At 44.5% G+C, this 20,969-nt stretch overlaps 1 protein-coding gene and 1 pseudogene across 4 annotated transcripts in view; both read right to left on the reverse strand.

The window, feature by feature from the left end:
- Positions 1 to 20,969, reverse strand: part of cntn1b (contactin 1b) — an 836,554-nt gene that overhangs the window by 207,605 nt on the left and 607,980 nt on the right. The window lies entirely within an intron of this gene.
- On the reverse strand, positions 9,757 to 9,865 carry LOC121293436 (annotated as a pseudogene).

A 20,969-nucleotide genomic window follows, 5' to 3' on the forward strand; every position in this document is an offset into this window, starting at 1 on the left:
AGGGTGGAAGGTTATGTTGGGGGGATGTGTAAAATTTTGCAAGGTACACCATGTGACAGACCTGGGAGAAGCCTCTAGCCACTTTTGCAGAAGTCTGCCATGTCCAGTAACTAAAGTTGCGTTAAGCCTTCGGAATTCCACTGGCATGTGGGTGCTGTGGTAAACTTACTGGACTGCCTAACTAAATTTAAAATCTATTTTAGACTTGCCTTAAAGAGGGTGTGCAGTTGGGAGTCAGATTAATTAGGGATTTTGGGATTTGTCATAGTATTAAGTAACTGCAATCTTATGTATGTGATTAGAACTTTTTCTTTTGTTAATAAATGTTTTAATTTAATTTTTAAAATCTCTAAATTCAGTGCACAAATATCTCGTAATAAATACAAATTGCAAAACCATTGTGATAGCAGGTCAAATTTCCCTTGTGGATTTGGTCCACCTGGCACGTATCACCTTCCATATCATAACACTGGAGACTACATTAGTACTTATAAACTGACATATTTCAGCTATTTTACATGAAATTACAACTCTCTTTAATGAATGTGTTGCCATCATCAAACCTAAAGAAAGTAATACTTTCATATTGCAAAACGTTGCGTTGATCCTCACTACTCAGTGAATTGAGGCAACACTTTAACCAATCTGTTCCACAAACTGTTGAAGTGCAAGTACTACCTAGCACTGCACTGCTGAATGAGTCCATGACTAACAAAGTCATCACGGGATTAAAACTTTTTGTGGCCAGTGTAATTTATTCATATTACTAATTATCTTCATCCTCTTCTTTGGAATTCTATGAGTGAAGTGTCATTTTGAGGACCCTGCCTCTCCACTTTGGGCACTTCGTCACAGAACAGTACTTTGAGTTATACCTGAAGCACAATTAACTGTTCTTTGATCATTCCAAGGATTTATTCACCTATTATTGTGGTTTCAGTTCTGCCTTCTGCTGTAATAGCCAGGTCTGATAAAGGAGTTTTCAATCTCATTCTGTATGCCTTTAAGCATTTCAATATACAGATAACTGTGTGGCAAAAACAGCCCATTTCAAAACCTGGCAATCATATTCTTTGTGTCACCACCGAATGTCCCATTTCTTCTATGAAGACTGCAGGAAATGACTGTTTCCTCAGGATTTTTTTTCAAGGCAGCAGACAAATGGTCCTACAGGGTCTCCCTTTCCAATAACTGGCCACCAGTTAGCTAAGGACATGTTAGCATAATCTAGCAATTTAAATGCCTACACTGATTCAGGGATCCCCAAACTGGATTCTGTCAATCCTTTATACAATCCGTTGAAGTTCATGATATTTTCTTCCATCGAATGACCGTCTATTTTGCAAAACCTATCAACGTCTGACCATACCTCATGTGCATTTAACAGATGATCATTCTTGTAAACTTCATCTTAGAACACTAACAGAAGGTCTAAACCTTCATTGCTATTGAACTGACAGGCATCCAGTTCACAAATTCCTTTACTTCTGATTTTACCTCCTGTAATAAGGGACAATGCCAAATTTATACCTTGCTTCCTCTTTGGTAGGCTCATTACCCGCGTCCACATATTTGGCTTGCTCTCCCATTGGTTCAGACTCTGAGAACACCAGAGAGTAATCATACCATAGCGGGTAGGCGGTGGCATTGTGGTAACGTCACCGGACCAGTAATCCAGAGGCCCAGGCTAATGCTCTGGGGACATGGATTCCAAACCCACCATAGCTACTGGTGCAATTTAAATTCAGTTAATAAATCTGGAATTAAAAAGCTAGTTTTGGTAATAGTGACCAGATTGTCGATTGTCATAAAACATCCTGGGGGGTTATCATTGACTAGAGGCTGAATTGGACCAGCCACATAAATACTGTGGCTACAAGAACAGGTCAGAGGCTAGGAATCCTGCAGCTTGTAACTCTCCTCCTGACTCTCCAAAGACTGTCCACCAACCACAAGGCATAAGTCAGGAGTGTGATGGAATATTCTCCACCTGCCTGGATGATTGCAGCTCCAACAACACTCAAGAAGTCTGGCACCATCCAGGACAAAGTAGCCCGTTTGATTGGCACCACATCCACAAACGTTCACTCCCTCCGCCGCCGATACACAGTAGCAGCAGTGTGTATCATCTACAAGATGCACTGCAGGAATTCACCAAGGCTCCTTCGGCAGCACCTTCCAAACCCACGACCGCTATCATCTAGAAGGACAAGGGCAGCAGATACATGGGAACACCACTATCTGCAAGTTCCCTTCCAAGCCACTCACCACCCTGACTTGGAAATACATCGCCATTCGTTCACTGTCACTGGGTCAAAATCCTGGAGCTCCCTCCTTAATAGCACTGTAGGTGTATCTATGCCACACCGATGACAGCAGTTCAAGAAGGCAGCTTCTCAAGGGCTATAAGAGATGGGCAATAAATGCTGGCCTAGCCAGCGATGCCCACATCATGTAAATGAATAAAAAATAAACTTCTGGTTCACTGATGTCCTTTAGGGAAGGAAATCTTGCATCTTTTTCTTGCCTTGCCTACATGTGACTCCAGACCACAGTGGTTGATTCGTAAATGCCCTCTGGAATGGCCTAGCAAGCCACTCAAACTGCTACAAAGTCTACAAAAAGGAATGAAACCAGATGGATCATCTGGCGTCGATCTAGACACCAGAAACAACAATGGCAAACCTAGCCCTGTCAAACCTTCAAAGTCCTCTTTATTAACATCTGGGGCTTGTGCCAAAATTGGGAGAGCTGTCTCACAGACTAGTCAAGCAACAGCCTGACATAGCCATACCCACAGAATCACACCTGAAATGTAATATCCCAGACACCACCATCACCATCCCACGGTATGTCCAGTGCCATCGACGGGACAAACCCACCAGAGGGGATGGCACAGTGGTAGGCATTCAAGAAGGAGTTGCCTTGGGAGTTCTCAACATCAGCTCTGGGTCCCATTAAGTCATTTGGCATCAGGTCAAACACGGGCAAGGGAACCTCCTGCTGATTACCATCTACTGTCCCCTCAGCTGATGAACAAGTACTCCTCCATATTGAACACCACTTGGAGGAAGTACTGAGGATGGCAAAGGTGCAGAATGTACTCTGGGTAGAGGACTTCAATGTCCATCACCAAGAGTGGCTCAGTAGCACCACTACTAACTCAGCTGGCTGAGTTCTAAAGGGCATAAGACCATAAGATTTAGGGGCAGAAATTAGGCCATTCGGCCCATCGAGTCTGCTCCGCCATTCAATCATGGTTGATAAGTTTCTCAATTCCATTCTCCCGCCTTCTCCCTGTAACCTTTGATCCCCTTACCAATCAAGAACCTATCTATCTCGGTCTTAAATACACTCAATAACCTGGCCTCCACAGCCTTCTGTGGCAATGAATTCCATAGATTCACCACTCTCTGGCTAAAGAAGTTTCTCTTCATCTCTGTTCTAAAAGATCTTCCCTTTACTCTGAGACTGTGTCCTTGGGTCCTAGTCTCTCCTGCTAATGGAAATATCTTCCCCACGTCCACTCTATCCAGGCCTTTCAGTATTCTGTAAGTTTCAATCAGATCCTCCCTCATCCTTCTAAACTCCATCAGTATAGACCCAGAGTCCTCAAACATTCCTCGTATGTTAAGCCTTTCATTCCTGGGATCATTCTCGTGAACCTCCTCTGGACCCTCTCCAGGGCCAGCACATCCTTCCTGAGATACGGGGCCCAAAATTGCTCACAATAATCTAAATGTGGTCTGACCAAAGCCTTATAAAGCCTCAGCAGCACATCCCTGCTTTTATATTCTAGTCCTCTCAAAATAAATGCTAACATTGCATTTGCCTTCCTAACCACTGACTCAACCTGCAAGTTAACCTTAAGAGAATCCTGGACTAGGACTCCCAAGTCCCTTTGCACTCCAGATTTCTGAATTCTCTCCCCATTTAGAAAATAGTCTATGCCTCTATTCTTCCTACCAACATGCATGACCTCACACTTCCCCACGTTGTATTCCATCTGCCACTTCTTTGCTCATTCTCCTAACCTGTCCAAATCCTTCTGCAGCTTCCCTGCCTCCTCAATACTAACTGTCCCTCCACCTATCTTTGTATCATACGCAAACTTAGCCAGGATGCCCTCAGTTCCTTCATCTAGATCATTAATGTATAAAGTGAAAAGTTGTGGTCCTAACACTGACCCCTGCGGAACTCCACTAGTCACCGGCCGCCATCCTGAGAAGGATCCCCTTAACCCCACTCTCTGCCTCCTGCCAGACAGCCAATCTTCTATCCATGCTAGCACCTTGCCTCTAACACCATGGGCTCTTATCTTACTGAGCAGCCTCCTGTGCAGCACCTTGTCAAAGGCCTTCTAGAAGTCCAAGTAGATAACATCCATTGGCTCTCCTTTGTCTAACCTACTTGTTACCTCCTCAAAGAATTCTAACAGATTTGTCAGGCATGACCTCCCCTTGATGAAACCATGCTGACTTTGCCCAATTTTACCATGCACTTCCAAGTATTCTGAAATCTCATCCTTAATAATGGACTCTAAAATCTTACAAACGACCGAGGTCAGGCTAATCGGCCTGTAATTTCCCGTCTTTTGCCTCACTCCCTTCTTAAACAGGGGGGTTACATTAATGATTTTCCAGTCCTCTGGGACCCTCCCTGACTCCTGTGATTACTGAAAGATCACCACTAACGCCTCCACTATCTCTTCAGATATCTCCTTCAGAATTCTGGGGTGTAATCCATCTGGTCCAGGTGATTTATCCATCTTCAGATCTTTCAGTTTTCCCAGCACCTTCTCCTTGGTAATGGCCATCATACTCACCTCTGCCGCCCGACTCTCTTGAACTTTGGGGATTCACGCATGTCGTCCACTGTGAAGACTGACGCAAAGTACCTATTCAGTTCCCCCACCATTTCTTTGTTCCCCACTACTACTTCTTCAGCGTCATTTTCCAGCTGCCCAATGTCCACTTTTGCCTCTCTCTTACCCTTTATATATCTAAAAAAAACTCTTGCAATCTTCTTTTATATTACAGGCTAGTTTACACTCATATTTAATATTCTCCCTCCTTATTTCTTTTTTAGTTGTCCTATGTTGGTCTTTGTAGGCTTCCCAATCCCCTGGTTTTCCACTGCTCTTCTTTGACATAGCTGCTAGACTGGTTTGTGGCAAGTAGTGAGGGAACAAACTAAAGGGAAACACCTACTTGACCTCATTCTCACCAATCTGCCTGTCGCAGGTGTATCTGTCTAAAACAGTACAGCATAGTCCTTGTGGAGACAAAGTCTCATCTTCACACTGAGGATACTCTCCATCGTGTTGTGTGGCACTCGAACCATGCTAAATGGGGTAGATTTCAAACAGGTCTAGCAACTCAAAACTGCGCATCCATGAGGCGCTGTGGGCCATCAGCAGCAGCAGAATTGCATACAACCATAATCTGTAACCTCATGGCTCGGCATATCCCCCACTCTACTATTATCACCAGGCCAGGGGGTCAACCCTGGTTCAATGAAGAGTGCGGGAGGGCATGCCAAGAGCAGCACCAGATGTACATAAAAACGACGTGTCAACATGGTGTAGACACAACACAGGACTACTTGCATGCCAAACAGCAAAAGCAGCATGCAATCAGCAGAGCTAAGCGATCCCACAACCAATGGATCAAATCTAACTTCTGCAGTCCTGCCACATCCAGTTGTGAATGGTGTTGACAATTAAACAACTAATAGGAGGGGAAGGCTCCAAAGTGTCCCCAGCCTCAATTATGTGAGAGCCCAGCATATCAGTGCAAAAGCCAAGGCTGAAGCATTTGCAACAATCATCAGCCAGAAGTACTGAGTAGATGATCCATCTCGGCCTCCTCTGGTGTTCCCTGCATCACATGTGCTAGTCTTCTGCCACTTTGATTTATTTCACGTGATATCAAAAAACGGATGAAGTCACTGAATACTGCAAAGGCTAAGGGCCCTAACAACATTCTGGTAATAGTGTTGAAGACCTATGCTCCAGAACTGGCTGCACCCTTATTCTAAGCTATTCCAGTACAGCTACAACATTGGCATCTACCTGGCAATATGGAAAACTGCCCAGATATGTCCTGTTCACAAAAATCAGGATAATCCAAACGAACCAATTACTACTCCATCAGTCTACTCTCGATCATCAGCAAAGAGTTGTTGACAGTACTATCAAGTGGCACATACTCAGCGATAACCTGGTGACTGACACTCAATTTGGGTTCTGCCAGGGTCACTCAGCTCCTGACCTCATTACAGCCTTAATCCAAACATGGACCAAAGAGCTGAACTCAGGAGGTGAGGTATGAATGATTGCCCTTGACATCAAGGCCGCATTTGACTGAGTGTAACGTCAATGAGTCCTGGCAAAACTGGAGTCACTGGGAATTGGGGAGAAAACTCTCCACTGGTTGGAGTCTTACCTAGCACAATGGAAGGTGGTTGTGGATGTTGGAGGTCAATCATCTCAGCCTCAGGACTTCCTCAGGGTAGTATCCTCGACCCATCTTCAGCTGCTTCATCAATGACCATCCTCCCATCATAAGGTCTGAAGTGGAGATGCTCGCTGATGATTACACAATGTTTAGCATCATTCATGACTCCTCAGATGCTGATGAAGTCCATGCCCATGTGCAGCAAGACCTGGACAAAAATCAGCCTTGGGCTGACAAGTGGCAAGTAACATTCGTGCCACACAAGTGCCAGGCAATGACCTTCTCCAACAAGGGAGAATCTAACCATTTCCCGTTGACATTCAATTGCATTACAATCGCTGAATCTGCTACTCTAAACATTCTGGGGGTGAAACATTGACCAGAAGCTGAACTGGACCCACCATATAAACAATGTGGCTACAAGAGCAGGTTGGAGGCTAGGGATTCTGCAGATAGTAACTCACCTCCTGACTCCACAAAGACTGTCCACCAACAACAAGGCATAAGTCAGGGGTGATTTGGAATACTCTCCACTTGCCTGGATGAGTGCAACTCCAACAATACTCAAGAAGCTCGACATCATCCAAGACAAAGCAGCTTGCTCAACTGGCATTGACCTTACAGTCTATACTCATGACTTATGTGAAGGGTCCAAGCCTAATGTACGACAATACAAAGTTAGCTGGAAAGTAAATTGTGAGGACCACAGTAAGAATCTGAAAGGGCATATAGATAAAGTTAGTGGGCAAGGAGGTGCCAGATGAAATATAGTATGAGGAAATCAGAGGTTATTTACTTTAGTGATGATGGTGGTATCTGTCCATCTCAAGAGGCAATGGACTACGCACGGGGTGCAAGTCACTTCCATGTTTAACATTGTCTGTCGTGGCTATACAGGCTGAATTGTAACTGGCAGTCCCTTCCACAGCTGGCATAGATGAATACTATTAGTGTGAGGTTGATTGATGTTTTTTCCTTCTGCTGGGAAGCAAGTAGGAAGAATAGAAAAACTGAATATGCTTTAAATGGTGACAACCTACGATGTGTTGGTAGAAGAGCAAAGTACTGCAGATGCTGAAATAAAAACAAACAATGCTGGAAATATTCAGCAGGTTTGGGAGCATCCGTCGATAGAGAAATAGGTTACCAACCTGAAAAGTTAACTCTAAGGGCGGAATTTTCCCTGAAATCAACCAAGTCCAATATCGGGTGGGGAAATCAGCAATTGATCCACTGACGGCAAAGGCAGAATTTCACCCCGTATTGTGTGGAACATTGTTAAATAAAATCAGGGGCATAGGTTTGACACTGGATTACTGGTGAGCCGGTGTCGGATTTGCCCGCACCACCATGATCTCAGAGCTTCAGTAATCTGGGCACCACATCTAAAGGATGCCCCTGCGCAGAGCTAGCACTCTCCAAGGCATAGGAAGCTGCTGTGAACTGATGGCTGCCAAAGCTGGGAAACATGCTGCCCCCAGATTTAGTGACACCTCCCTAGGGCGCCTACTGGATGCTTTGGACACCTGCCGTGATGTCCTCCATCCCCGCTCTGGGCGAAGACCAGCAAGCAAGGTCACCCATCCAGGATAGAAGGCGGTGACAGCGGTGGTCAGCGCCAACACGCTTCAAAAGAGGACAGCCACTCTGTGCCGAAAGAGGATGAATGATCTCCTCCGTTCCTCCAGGGTAAGTCACTCTTCTCATCACTCTCAACTCACAAACCCATCACACAACCACAGGGATTTCATTCACTGCCAGGTCACACTCTCACACACACATCTGGCCTGCGGATCATGTCCTAATCCTGTCCATGGTACCACTCCTCCCACACATGCCAGGCATTCTTCTCATCTGGCCTGGCAAAGGTCCTCTTTAAACCCTCTCCATCTGTCTTCAAGCAGGACAAGCTGGCACATAACAAAACGGAGAGTCTCAGGCTGGTGGAGGAATGATGATCTCAAGGTCCTGTCAGACTTTGAAAATAGAGCAATTCAGCTGGCCAGCGAGGATGTGAACCTTTCGTATGCTTACGGTAAGGTCAGCGGTGCACACCCAAATCAGGATCCAGCAGTGCAACATCCATCAGACAACCATGCTGTGAGTGATGTCTCCTGTTCCACAGGCCACTGCCATGAACTAATTATCTCTCCTTTCTTTTGCGAGCACATATGGGAAGCGTCCGTGCGAGTCCAGGAGCCGGGTCCTCGACTCCAGCTCCAAGGGCACCACGGAAGAGGAATTCGCACACACCAAAATTGAAGGCCCATCACAGCGCGCACCTACACCTCCACCAGTGCAGAGACCCACACACCTCAGTGGGACCTACTTCTAGAGTAGCCTCGGGGTCACAATATATTGAGTACATCACACTGTCTGATCCACAACAGGTGGAGGCGGGGACTTCCCAGGGTGCCGGCGCTCAGAGGTTTGCCTGAGGTCAGAAATCTGCTCAGTCCGAGTCAGATAAGGAGCCTCTGGACTTGGTCGTACCTCAGCTGCTGGAGATGCAAAGACAAGCATGGGAACATCGGGGAGGGATGTCTGCTGCACTCCTCAGATTGCAAGTCATGATGGAGGATTCAGTCTGCCTTCAGGCCGAGGTAATACTGCCGGCATGCCAATGCATCGAGATCAACACTGGTAGGACGGCGGCCATCGTGGAGCACTATATCACTGAGGGTCTTGTTGGCATCCATCAGTGTGAACGCGAGAGGGGGCAGGGCATCTCAAGCTCACTCCAGCTGCCCTTCCTCTCAAGGAGTCAGCCAGGGGCCCTCGGGCACCCAGAGGGAGGAGGATCAGCAGGTGCACACCCCGGAGCCATCAACCCAGGTGACTTTGGGAGTGACCAGCCCAACCGAATCCCCTCTTCCTGTGACCCCAGCAGCTTCAGCTCCACAGGCCAAGGAGGATGGCATTGCCACACAGCAGGACCCCGAAAGCAGACTAGGTCCCTCCAGGTCTTGGCCCTCCACAGGACGACTGCCAAGGTCATCACAGACAACAAGGGTGTCTCCACCTCTGCTGTGGATGTTGGGGATGCATCAAGACGTAGCAGCAGGGTTAGAAATGTCAAGAAGATGTAACTCTTTTAGAGTTAAAACAATTAAACTAAATTTAACAAAATAAAGGATAAATCAAGCACAGCCCCTAAGTCAGGTCAGCTGAAAAACCAAGGACAAAGTTTAAAGGAAACTTACAAACTTTAAACCAAAATGTGATCAAAGGGGTCAATAAAACACCCCAATCCCCGCGGTGCCCACCGAGCATGGAAGGCCTAGAGAGTGCCGGCAAAAGCCTCCTGCACCTGGTATTCCCAGGCGGTCTCCCATCCAAGTACTAAACAGGCCTGAGTCTGATTAGCTTCCGAGATCAGACGTTTTCAGACTAGTATGGCCATAGGCGTCAAGAAGATGTAGTTGCACAATGTTAGCAGGGGTGTTAATCACTGGTACGTAATGTTGACCATGGGTAAAACACTCCTGTTGAAGGGTCATGAGGACTTGAAACGTCAACTGTGCTCTCCTCCACCGATGCTGCCAGACCTGCTGAGTTTTTCCAGGTATTTCTGTTTCTGTTTTTGGTTTGGATTTCCAGCGTCCGAAGTTTTTTGCTTTTAACACTCCTAACAATGTCTCCTTGTCTATGGCTCCTTGTTATGATGAGCAGTGTTTGTGTCAATCAGATGTGAAACCTTGGTTCCTGCAGAACATGAAGGCAAGTAGTGCAGTCCAAGGCCTCTCCCCTGTGAAGTGTAACCTTCTGAGCACAATGATTGTCCAACTTCAAAGTCACTCTCCAGATCAGTGATACCTGCACATCCATGTGCCTTGTGTTTGCTGCAAGAATCTCATACCCAAGCGTCACAGTGTTCTGTGATGTTCTCTGTGTGCTCTCAGCACCTTTGAGTTGGGGCTCTCTCCCACCATCTCAACACCATTCCTGACAGGTGAAGGTATGGTGCTGAAGGGCACAGATGATGAAGTCAGCATGTGGCCACAATAATGATAATTAAGTATTCAAATTAAGTTCTCAACATCTGATGGTGGGAAATACATCCTGCCATTGACGGGGTAAGGGACAATCGCTTTCCAGATTTACGTGGCCCGGAAATGCACCTAGGGCCCTCTTGTGAGAATTTCCAATCTTGCCACCGAACACACGTGGAAAATCCAGGCCAAAGAGCATTTCCAGCATTTGCTGTGTTTATCTTAAATTTGGCTTTCTTATATGAAATGCACATGGAGATTTAATATTGTAATCCTGGAAAAATAGCTATGCAAACTTAGAAGCATTGAAGCTCAAAAGTTAATCAAGTGTGTCAAAACCATTTTACAGTGTGGAGAACAAACATCTTTATCAGTGCGATGTTGCAAAACATTCTTGAGCGGGAGTATTGGGCCTTGTCCCAAATGCCTGAACATGGACACAGTCTCACTGGGAAATGAGAGCTTGCTTTGTTAGCACTGAATCGTCTCCTACACCAACTGTACACTATGCAACTGGAAGAGCACATTTGACCACAGTTACATTTTAACAACTGCAAAAAAACAAAAACATGCATTTATATAGTTTCTATAATGTAATAAATCAACCCAAGGTGCTTTACAAGTGTGTTAGCAAACAAAATTTGGCACTAAGCCACATAAGGAGGTATTAGGCTCATAAGCAACAGCTTAGTCAAAAAATTGAGTTTTAAGGAGCGTTTTAAAGGAGGAGAGAGAGGTAGAGAGGAGGAGAGATTTAAAGTGTGAATTCCAGAGCATTATGGCCTCGGCAGCTGAAGGCACAGCTGCCAATAGTGGAATGATTGAAATTGGGGGTCCTCAAGAGGCCAGAAGTGGTGGAAAGCAGGGAACTGGGGGGTGAGGGGATTTGTTGTAGACTGGAGGAGATTATAGAGATAGTGAGGGGCAAGGAACTTGGATAAGAATTTTAAAATTGAGTCATTACTCGGCTAGGAGTCAATGTAGTTATGTGGCCGCAGGGAGATAGGTGAGCAAGTCTTGGTGCGAGTTAGGATAGAAGCAGCAAAGTTTTAAATGGCCTCAAGTTTGCAAGGATAGAATGTGGTAGATTGGCTAGGAATGCATTGGAATAATCAAGTCCAGAGGTAACAGGGGTATCAGTGAGGGTCTGGGCAGCAGTTAAGCTGAGACAAAGGCTGAGTTGGGCAATGTTATGGAGATGAAAATACCCAGTAGGTGTTCTTGGTGATGGCTCAGTTGTGTGGTTGGAAGCTCATCTCAGTTTCAAATCAAACACAAGGTTGTGAATATCTGGTTCAGTCTCAGACTGTTGCCAGGATGAAGGATGCAATTGGTGACTAGGGAATGAAGTTTGTGACAGGTACTGAAGACAACGGTTTTGATCTTGCCAATATTTGATTGGAGGAAATTTCTGCCCATCCAGCACCGGATGTTGAACAGGCAGTGGAATAATTTAGCAACAGTGGAGGAGGCGAGTGAGGTGGTGATGAGGTAGGGCTGGGTGAGGGGGCCAAGGTTAGATCCTTCGGGCATTTCAAAGGTAACAGTGCAGGAAGGAGAAGAGGAGCCATTGCAGGTGATTCTCTGGCTATGATTAGATAGGTAAAAATGGAACCAGGTGAGAGCAGTCGCACCCAGATGGACAAAAATGGAGAGGTATCAGAGGAGAATTGTGTGATCAAGGCTGCAAAAAGGTGGAGATAGATGAGGAGAGATAGCTTACCTTAACAAGATCACATTGGATATGGTAAGAATCATTTTGGTGCAGTGGAAGGGGCAGAAACCTGATTAAAAGGATTCCAGCATGGAATTCTGGGAAAGGTGAACATGAATTTGGGAAGTGACACAAGTTAAAAAGACTTTGGAGGGGAAAGGGAGGTTGGAGATGAGGCAATAGTTTGCAAGGATGGTAGGATCAAGGGCTGGTTTTTGGAGGAGAGAGATGATCACAGAATATTAAAGGGGACAGGGACAGAACCTAAGGAGAGGAGGCCTTTTATAATATTAGCTAATATAGTTAGGAAACATGAAGGGAACTAGGGTTGTCAGTAATTTAGTGGAAATAGGGTTGAGAGGACAGACGGTGAGTCTTGAGGTGAGCTCAGAGAGGGCATGAGGGGAGACAGGAGAGATGAGAGGATTTAGTTACAATGATAAACCCATAGCTATATTCATTACTGCAAGGAAGGTTAGGAGAATGACAGTGAAATATTAATTTGTACAGAGTTAAGGCCAGATCAGCTTTGGGGTACTGCATCAGTTATGGACACTGCATCTCAGGAATGATATACTGATCACAGGAGGGGTGTAGTGGAGATACTCCAGAATAATAGAGGCTTGAATGACTAAATTACAAGACAAGTTTGCATCAAGTATTTTTATTCATTCATGGGATGTGGGCATCACTGGCAAGGCATGAATTTTTTCTAACTGACCTGGAGAAGGTGGTGAATCACCTTCTTGAAACATTTGGAGTGGGCTTCCAGGATTGTACAGCACAAATGTTACCTGCCATTTATCAGCCTAAGCCTAAATATTGTCCAGGTCTTGCTGCATGCAGGTGTGGACTGTTTCAGGAAAATCCAAATGGAACTGGACATTGCAATTATCACTGAACTTGCCCCCTTCTGACCTTTTGATGGATAGAAGATCAATGATGAAGCAGCTGAAGATGGTTGGGGCTAGGACACTACCCTGAAGAACTCCTGTAGCAGTGTGTGGAGACTGAGATGATTGGACTCCAACAACCACTGTCATCTTCCATTGTGCTAGGCATGGCTCCAGCCTGAGGAGAGCTTCCCCCTCAATTCCCATTGACTTCAATTTTACTCAGGTGCTTTGATGCCACGCTTGGTCAAATGCTGCCGTGATGTCAAAGACAGTTACAGCCTGTCACATGTTGGGCTCCCTATCATTGAGGATGTTCATGAAGCCTCCTTCTGCTGTCAGTTGTTTAATTGTCCGGCATGTGGCAGGACTAGAAATGGGCAATAAATGCTGGCATAGCCAATGACACCCACATCCCAAAATGAATTTTAAAAAATCGATTGGTTATAGCATCACTGGGTTCTGTATCTAGCATGTTACTTCCACTCTTTGGCATGCATGTAGCGTGTTATAATTTAATCTGATTGGCCTCTCGTTTTTAGGTACTCCTAGAATGCTTTTTGAGAAAGAAAGAAAGAAAAGGAAAGGAACGAAAAGACAGGAAGGCAAGAAAAGGGAAAGGAAGGAAGAGGAAGGAAGGGGAAGGATGGACTTGCTTTTATATAGAGCTTTTCACAACCAGTGAATAGCTCAAAGCGCTTTACAACCAACGAAGAACTTTTGAAGTCTAGTTACTGTGTGTAGTGTAAGGAACCAGAGTTGGTCCCCTGGGTTGAAGGTGATGGTAAAGCAAGGTTATGTCAGGCCATCAGTTCACAGACTGTGTTGGAATACAGTTCTGCCCCTTGTGGCCCACAGCACCACATGGTTGGCCAGTTTTGAATCAATCCCATTTGGCACTGTAGTAACGCTACTCAGCACGAGATAGGGTTTGCTCAGTGTGAAAATGGGACTTCATGTCTCCACAAGGACTGTGCACTGGTCCCTTCTATCAATAATGTCATGGACAGGTACATCTGAGACAGGTAGATTGGTGGGATGAGGTCAATTAAGAATTTTCTTCATGTTTGATCTCTTACTTCCTGCCGCTGGTCCAGACTGGCAGCTATGCCCTTTAGGGCTCAGCCAACTCGATTAGTAGTAGTGGTGTTACCGAGTTACACTTGGTAATGGATATTAAAATCTCCCACCTCAGTGCTTTTTCCAAATGGTATTGAACATGGAGAAGTACTGATTCATCAGTTAAGGAAAGGCAGTAGGTGGTAATCAGCAGGAGATTTCCTTACCCATGTTTGGCCTAATGACACAAAACTTCATGATGTCTTGGTTCAATGTTGAAGACTTACAGGGTAACTCCCTCCTGACTGTGTAACATTGGCAGTGGGATAGGACATACCCAGAAATGATGATGGAGCAGTCTGGGCTGTTGGCTGAAGGTTATGATTCTGTTAGCGGGACAATGTGAGACCTTTACTTGACGGGGATATTTCTCCCAATTTTGGCACAAGTTCCCAGATGCTGCTGTGGAGGACTTTGCAGCATCAACTGGGCAGGATGTGATGTTGTGCTATCCAATCCCTCTGCCTAGATTGATGGCTCACCCAGTTTTATTCTTATTATACTTGGTCATTTGCTTGGCCATTTTAGAGGCCAGTTCAGAGTCAACCACATTGCTGTGGGTCTGGAGTCACATTTAGGCCAGACTGGGTAAGGATGGCAGATTTCCTTCCCTAAAGGGGATTGATAAACCTGATGGGTTTTTACGACAATCTACTTGTTCCACGATCACCATTCTTGATACGAACTTGTTAATTCCAGATTTTTTTTTAATGAATGAATTCAAATTCACCAACGGCTGTGGTGGGATTTGAACTCTCATCTCCAGGTCATTCTTCCAGGAGCCGACTTTCCTGCTCAGGAGGTGAGACCGATCAACCCGGCTTGCATTCGTGCTTTGTTATCATGCAGCTGGGAGGTGGGAATTTCATGGGGTCTGGGCCTTAATGACCCTATCGATGGGTCTGCTGCCCAATTAGTGGCCGGGAGGGGGTGACAGAATGAAGGCGGGACATATAGGGAAGCAGACCACATTCTGTGTGTGGTCTTTAAAAAAAGAGAGGATCTTCACCTTCAAAGTGGCCAGAACAAAGGGAAAACCAGGATAGGGTAAGGCGAGGTTGATGATTAAAACTTTTATTGCTGCTCGGTTGTTTTTTTTTTAAATCCAAACTTGTACATTTTTCCATCAAATAAAACTGTTACAGCACTGCCAGCCTGGAGCTGGTCAGCTTCACAAAAGCTCCTCAAAAGGGCCTGCCTCCACTACCCCCCCCCACCATGGAAAATTTCCAGAAGTCAGAAGGCAAACTCTTCATGAGCTCTTTAATGACCTCAACACACCCAACTAACAAGGCGGGCGACTTCATTTTCCTGTGCGCTGCCCTGCTCCCCTGTCTTCGGGGCAGTCAGCAGAGCTGGGTATGGAGGTGGCAGATTGGCATGCAGGTCCCAGGCACCATTTTTTTTTTGTCATCCTGTGTCTTTTCTGTCCCGATTTGGGAATGGGAAAATCCGGCTCCAGCCCTCTGGGTTACCAGTCCAGCAACATTGCCACTATGCTACCATATACCATACCATACGCCTGAAATATCTGTTTGAGTTCAGCAGGTTGTGGGGTGATCTAATCGAGTCGTTTAGAACATTAAAGGAACGCTATAGGGTCAATGCAGAGGAATAATTTGCTCTGGTGCGGATAAGGGGGCGTAATCTTACAGTCACAGCTACAATGATTCTGCCACACAGAGGTCAGTAAAATCTGATCCAAGGGCAACATGACAGTATTAAGCAATCTGCTTGAGTACATTTCTGTGCAGCTTTCAATGTAAATTTAAACTAATAAATTCATTGTGCACAAGCCCCTGAAACTATCATGGTAGTTTTTTATTTTACATTATTTCTAAATGGTTAATAGCATGATCCTACAATAGTACACACAATTACCTCTACAAATCTGCTGCTGAAATTACTTCGCACGATCTCAGCAAGATGAAAGTTCATCAGCACCTCCTCTCTGCTTTTTTAAATGTTTATTTGCAGGTTTTGTTCAACTCGTTGACTGAGAAATTTTGTACTATCCTGTCAGAACAGCAATAACTTGTATTTATATAGCAACCCTAATGTAATAAAATATCCAAAGGTGCTTCACAGGAGTCTTATAAAACAAAATGTGCCCCTGAGTCATAGAGGGAGATATCAGGATTGATGACCAAAAGCTTGGTCAAAGATGTACGTTTTAAGGAGTGTCTTAAAGGAGGAAAGTGAGGTGGAGAGGCAGAGAGGTGTGGGGAGGAAATTTCATAGCTTAGGGTCTTGGTATCTGGAAGCACAGCCACCAAAGTTAGAATCAAAAAGCCAGAATTAGAGGAGTGTGTGCAGATATCTTGGAGGGTTGTAGGAGATTACAGAGATAGGGAAGGGTACAGCCATGGGGGGATTTAAAACAAGGCTGAGAATTTTAAAAACAAGGCAGTGCTGGTCAGCGAGCACAGGGGAAATAGGTGAATGGGACTTGGCATTGGTTGGACATGGGCAGCAGTTTTGGATGACCTCAAGTTTATGGAGGGTAGGGCATGGGAGGCTGACCAGGAATGCATTGGAATAGCCAAGGTAACAGAGGCATGAATGAGAGATTCAACAACAGATGAGCAGAGGCAGGGGAGGAGCTGGACGATGTTATGCAAATAGCTGTTTTAATGACAGCATAAATTTATGGTTCAAAGATCATTTCAGGTCAAACATGATGCCAAGATTATGAATAGTTTGGTCCAGCACCAGTCAACTGCCAGAGACAAAGACTGAGTTGGTGACTGAGAATGGAATTTGTGACAGTAAGTGAAGACAATAGCTTCAATCTTCCCATTATTTAATCAGAGGAAACTTCTGTTCATCTATTACTGGATGTTGGACAAACAGTCTTACAATTTAGCAATGAAGGAGCAATTGAGAAAAATGGTGGTGAAGTAGAGCTGAGTATAGCAACATACATTTGATAAATTATGCTGTGTTTTCCAATGATGTTGCTAAGGTGTAACATGCAGATGTGAATTAGGAGGGAGTCAAGGATAGATCCTTGAGGGCCTCCAGAGATGATGGTGCTGGAGTGGGAAGAGAAGCCATTGCAGGTTGAGTGATGGTCAACATCTGCGAGCATTTCTTCCAAGCATTTCCTTACTGTTGCTTTCCTCCAGGATCCTGCACAGACAACAATTTAGGAATACATATCTGCGTGGTGGAGGTGTAGAATGTAAATTGTATTCAATTCCGAAGGATCAGAAAAGGGCAAAATCCACAAGGAAACATCCAGCTGAGTTATCAAATAGCTAATTGTAGGCGAGCACACAAATGACTACAATCTGACATTTAACCAGCAGATGCCCCTTCCAGAAACATTGCACAACATCTCTTTAACACTTTCAGTTTCCTGCCTTGGAGTATATGAAAACAAGCAGACAACTATTTTTACAAACAGAGCAAATTTTTTTTGTGCTTCAAACACAGTAGGCTTCTGATGAAAAAAGTGTTAATATTCCAAAGGGCATTTTGTTTAAGTGTGACTCCTGATAGCAGGAATGTATGTTGGAATTTCGTGCTTGGATTTGTTCTGAAAGTTATTTTTATAACATTCATGTGGCCCCTAAAGTATGGAAATAAAATTCATATTTCCACAATTGCAACACCACCAGATGGCTTCCTGAGCTAAAATACAAAAATATACTCATTAAATAAGACATTTATGGTACAGAAAGCACAGTTGTGAACCCAGTTTTAATGCGCCCTCACAGTGTAGCTGGAAGGTTAGTGCTGGTATCCATTTAACTGTTTAGTGGCTGTGTACCAGCAGTAGGTGAAGAGCTTTGTACAACCATAAGTATGCTGACACAATCATAGTACGTGCACTATTGCAATATTTTCAGACACAAACTACTTTCTGAACCAAAGTGGAAGCAGTCTTGCCTCTGAGTCACAACATTGTGGATTCAAACCTCACCTAAAGTCTTCAGTATATAATCCAAGCTTAAACTTCAGTACAGCACTGAGGAAGTCTTGCCTTAGAGGTGTGACTTTAAGCCAAGCCCCCTCAGAAAAGGAGCAGGGAAGTTTTTCTGGTGTATTCATCCCTTATGCAACATCATTAAAATAGATCCAGACTTTTATTTCATCGCCAATGTGGGACCTCGCAGTGTGCAAATTGACTGTTGGATTACAACAATGACTTTGTTTCAAAGAAAAAAATTAAGTGCTCTGGGATGTCCTGAGGTTGTGAAAGAGGTTGTTACAAATGCAAGTTATTTATTGCTTTATTTCAGCACAAATTAACAGAAAAGGCTAAAAGTAAAATTGACACCATCAGCTCATAAACACTTAATGCATGGATCAAATTCCCTTTTCTGTATTTTCAACAAAGGCACAAGGCAACATAGCTTTGTGCTGTGTCAGCTGGGACAGAAGGAGAAACACTGTAATTGGCCCAAGAACTGCAGAGTCAGGCAGGGGGAAAATTAATCACCTGATCTCACAAGATAGAAAAAAACGAGAGGGAAACAAGAGTACAAAAGGGATGAAAAGGTAGTGACTAATATGCTCAGCCAGTCAAGGAGGAAGAGGACAGAATGAAGGATGTTACAAGGATAATCATACCATGAGGTTCTAATGAAAGATGACCTCTGTTTCTCTCTCTCCACAGATGCTGCCAGACCTGTTCAGTGTTATTTTAGCATTTCCCGCAACATATTCCAGGTTTTTATTTCAGATTTCCAGAATCTATAGTATTTTGCCTTTGCAATCATAACACCCAACAGATGAATGAAATCCTTGGCCAATTTTATCTGAATGGGTGTTATGGGAGGACTTAACTTGGGAAAAATTAACGTCCCTAAACATAGAACAGCTAAAAGTCATAGCCAAGTAGGTAGAATTTAATATACGCCATAAAGCATGGGGAACTGAGGCAGTAAAGACGCAGTCTGAACATCTTGGCCTCACTCCAGATTTGGAACAGATAAGAGGCAGAGCCTGAAATAGACCAGGTTACCTTAGCCAAAATTCACCTGGAGGTGCAGAGGCTACAGTTACAGTTTCAGGCAAAAGGGGAAGAGAGGGAAGCCCAAAAGGAAAGGGAAGAGACAGAATACCAGAAAATAGTGAAAGAAAGAGAATTCCAAGAAATTCCGGTATGTGTGTGTGTGTGTGTGTGTGTGTGTTGGGGGGGGGGGGCGGGGGGTGTTGTTTTCCAGCTCGTAAAGCTTGAGTGTTACAGGTATAGAAAGATCAGGAACTGAAACACACACTGCAGCAGCTAAGGAGAACTTGGCTTTACAGAATCGTTACAGTGTAGAAAGAGGCCATTCAGCCCATCGTATCTCTCCGAATGAGCAATTCACCTGGTGCCATTGCCACTCCTTCTCCTTGTAACCCTGCACATTCTTCCATTTCAGATAACAGTCTAACTTCCTTTTGAATCCGATTGAACCTGTCTCCATCAAACTCCCAAGCAGTGCATTCCAATCCAGACCTTAACCACTCACTGCATGAAGAAGTTTGTTCTCATATCGCTTTTGCTTCTTTTTCAAATTACGTTAAATCTGTGCCTTCTTGTTCTCGATCCTTTCACAAGTGGGAACAGTAACTCCCTATCTACTTTGTCCAGATTTCTCATGATTTTGAAAACCTCTATCAAGTTTCCACTCAGCGTACTTTTCTCCAAGGAAAACAGTCCTAATTTCTTAAATCTAGCTTCATAACTGAAGTTCCTCAACCCTGGAACCGTTTTCATGAATCTTTAATGCACTTTCTCTAATGCCTCCACATCCTTCCTAAAGTACAGCACCCAGAGCTGGACTCATTACTCTGCCTGAAACCAAACTAGTGTCCTATACAAGTTCAACATACCCTCCTTACTCTTGTACTCTATGCTGCTATTAATAAAGCCTAGGATACTGTATGCTTTATTAACTGCTCTCAACCTGTACTGCCACCTTCAATGATTTATGCACATATACACCCTGATCTCTCTGCTCCTACAAGCCCTTTAGAATTGTACCTTTTATTTGATGCTTTCTCTCCATGTTTTTCCTACAAAACAAGTCACTTCTCATTTCTCCACACTGAACTTCATCTGCCATTTGTCCACCCATTCCACCAACTTGTTTATAAGTTGTTCTACACTATCCTCCTCATAGTTCACAATGCTTCCAAGCTTCGTACCATCTTCAAATTTTAAAACTGTGCCCTGTACATCAGGTCTAGATCATTAGTGTATATCAGGAAAAGCAAGGGTCCGGATACTGATCCTTCATTGTTAACTTTACCCCAGCCTGATAAACATCCATTAATCACTACTCTGTTGCCTGTCACTCAGCCAGTTTTGAATCCATATTGGCAATGTCCCTTTTATTCCATGAGCCATAACCTTGCTTACAAGTCTGTCATGCAGCACTATATCAAATGCCTTTTGGAAGTCAAGTATAGGCTGGCATCCAAGGTATGTGGAGCCATAGGGTTGGGAGCATGGGTAGGCATGGATGTGTTATGGGGAATGGGTAGGGGGTGAAGGGGTATGGGGGGAGGGAGGTAAAGGAATGTTTTATGTTTTGTTGTTTATTAATAACTTCAACATAGTGCTGAAGCATCAAGGCAGGCCTTCTGCCCAGCCCGCTTCCACACTTGTTCTGGTGTCACCCAGCCTGTCTCCCAGAGAGCCCCACCACCCCGAATGAAAATCCTAACTTCAGAGGCACTTTCTCCCAGGTCTAGTTTACGGAGCCAGGAAATGTCCTGACCTGGGAGCAAGGATTCAGGCCTATGCAAAATTTAATAAGTACAGTTGATTTAAACTTTATATTAAGCTCTCAAG

This window comes from Carcharodon carcharias, chromosome 21 (genome assembly GCF_017639515.1).
Source record: "Carcharodon carcharias isolate sCarCar2 chromosome 21, sCarCar2.pri, whole genome shotgun sequence".
Taxonomy (NCBI): domain Eukaryota; kingdom Metazoa; phylum Chordata; class Chondrichthyes; order Lamniformes; family Lamnidae; genus Carcharodon; species Carcharodon carcharias.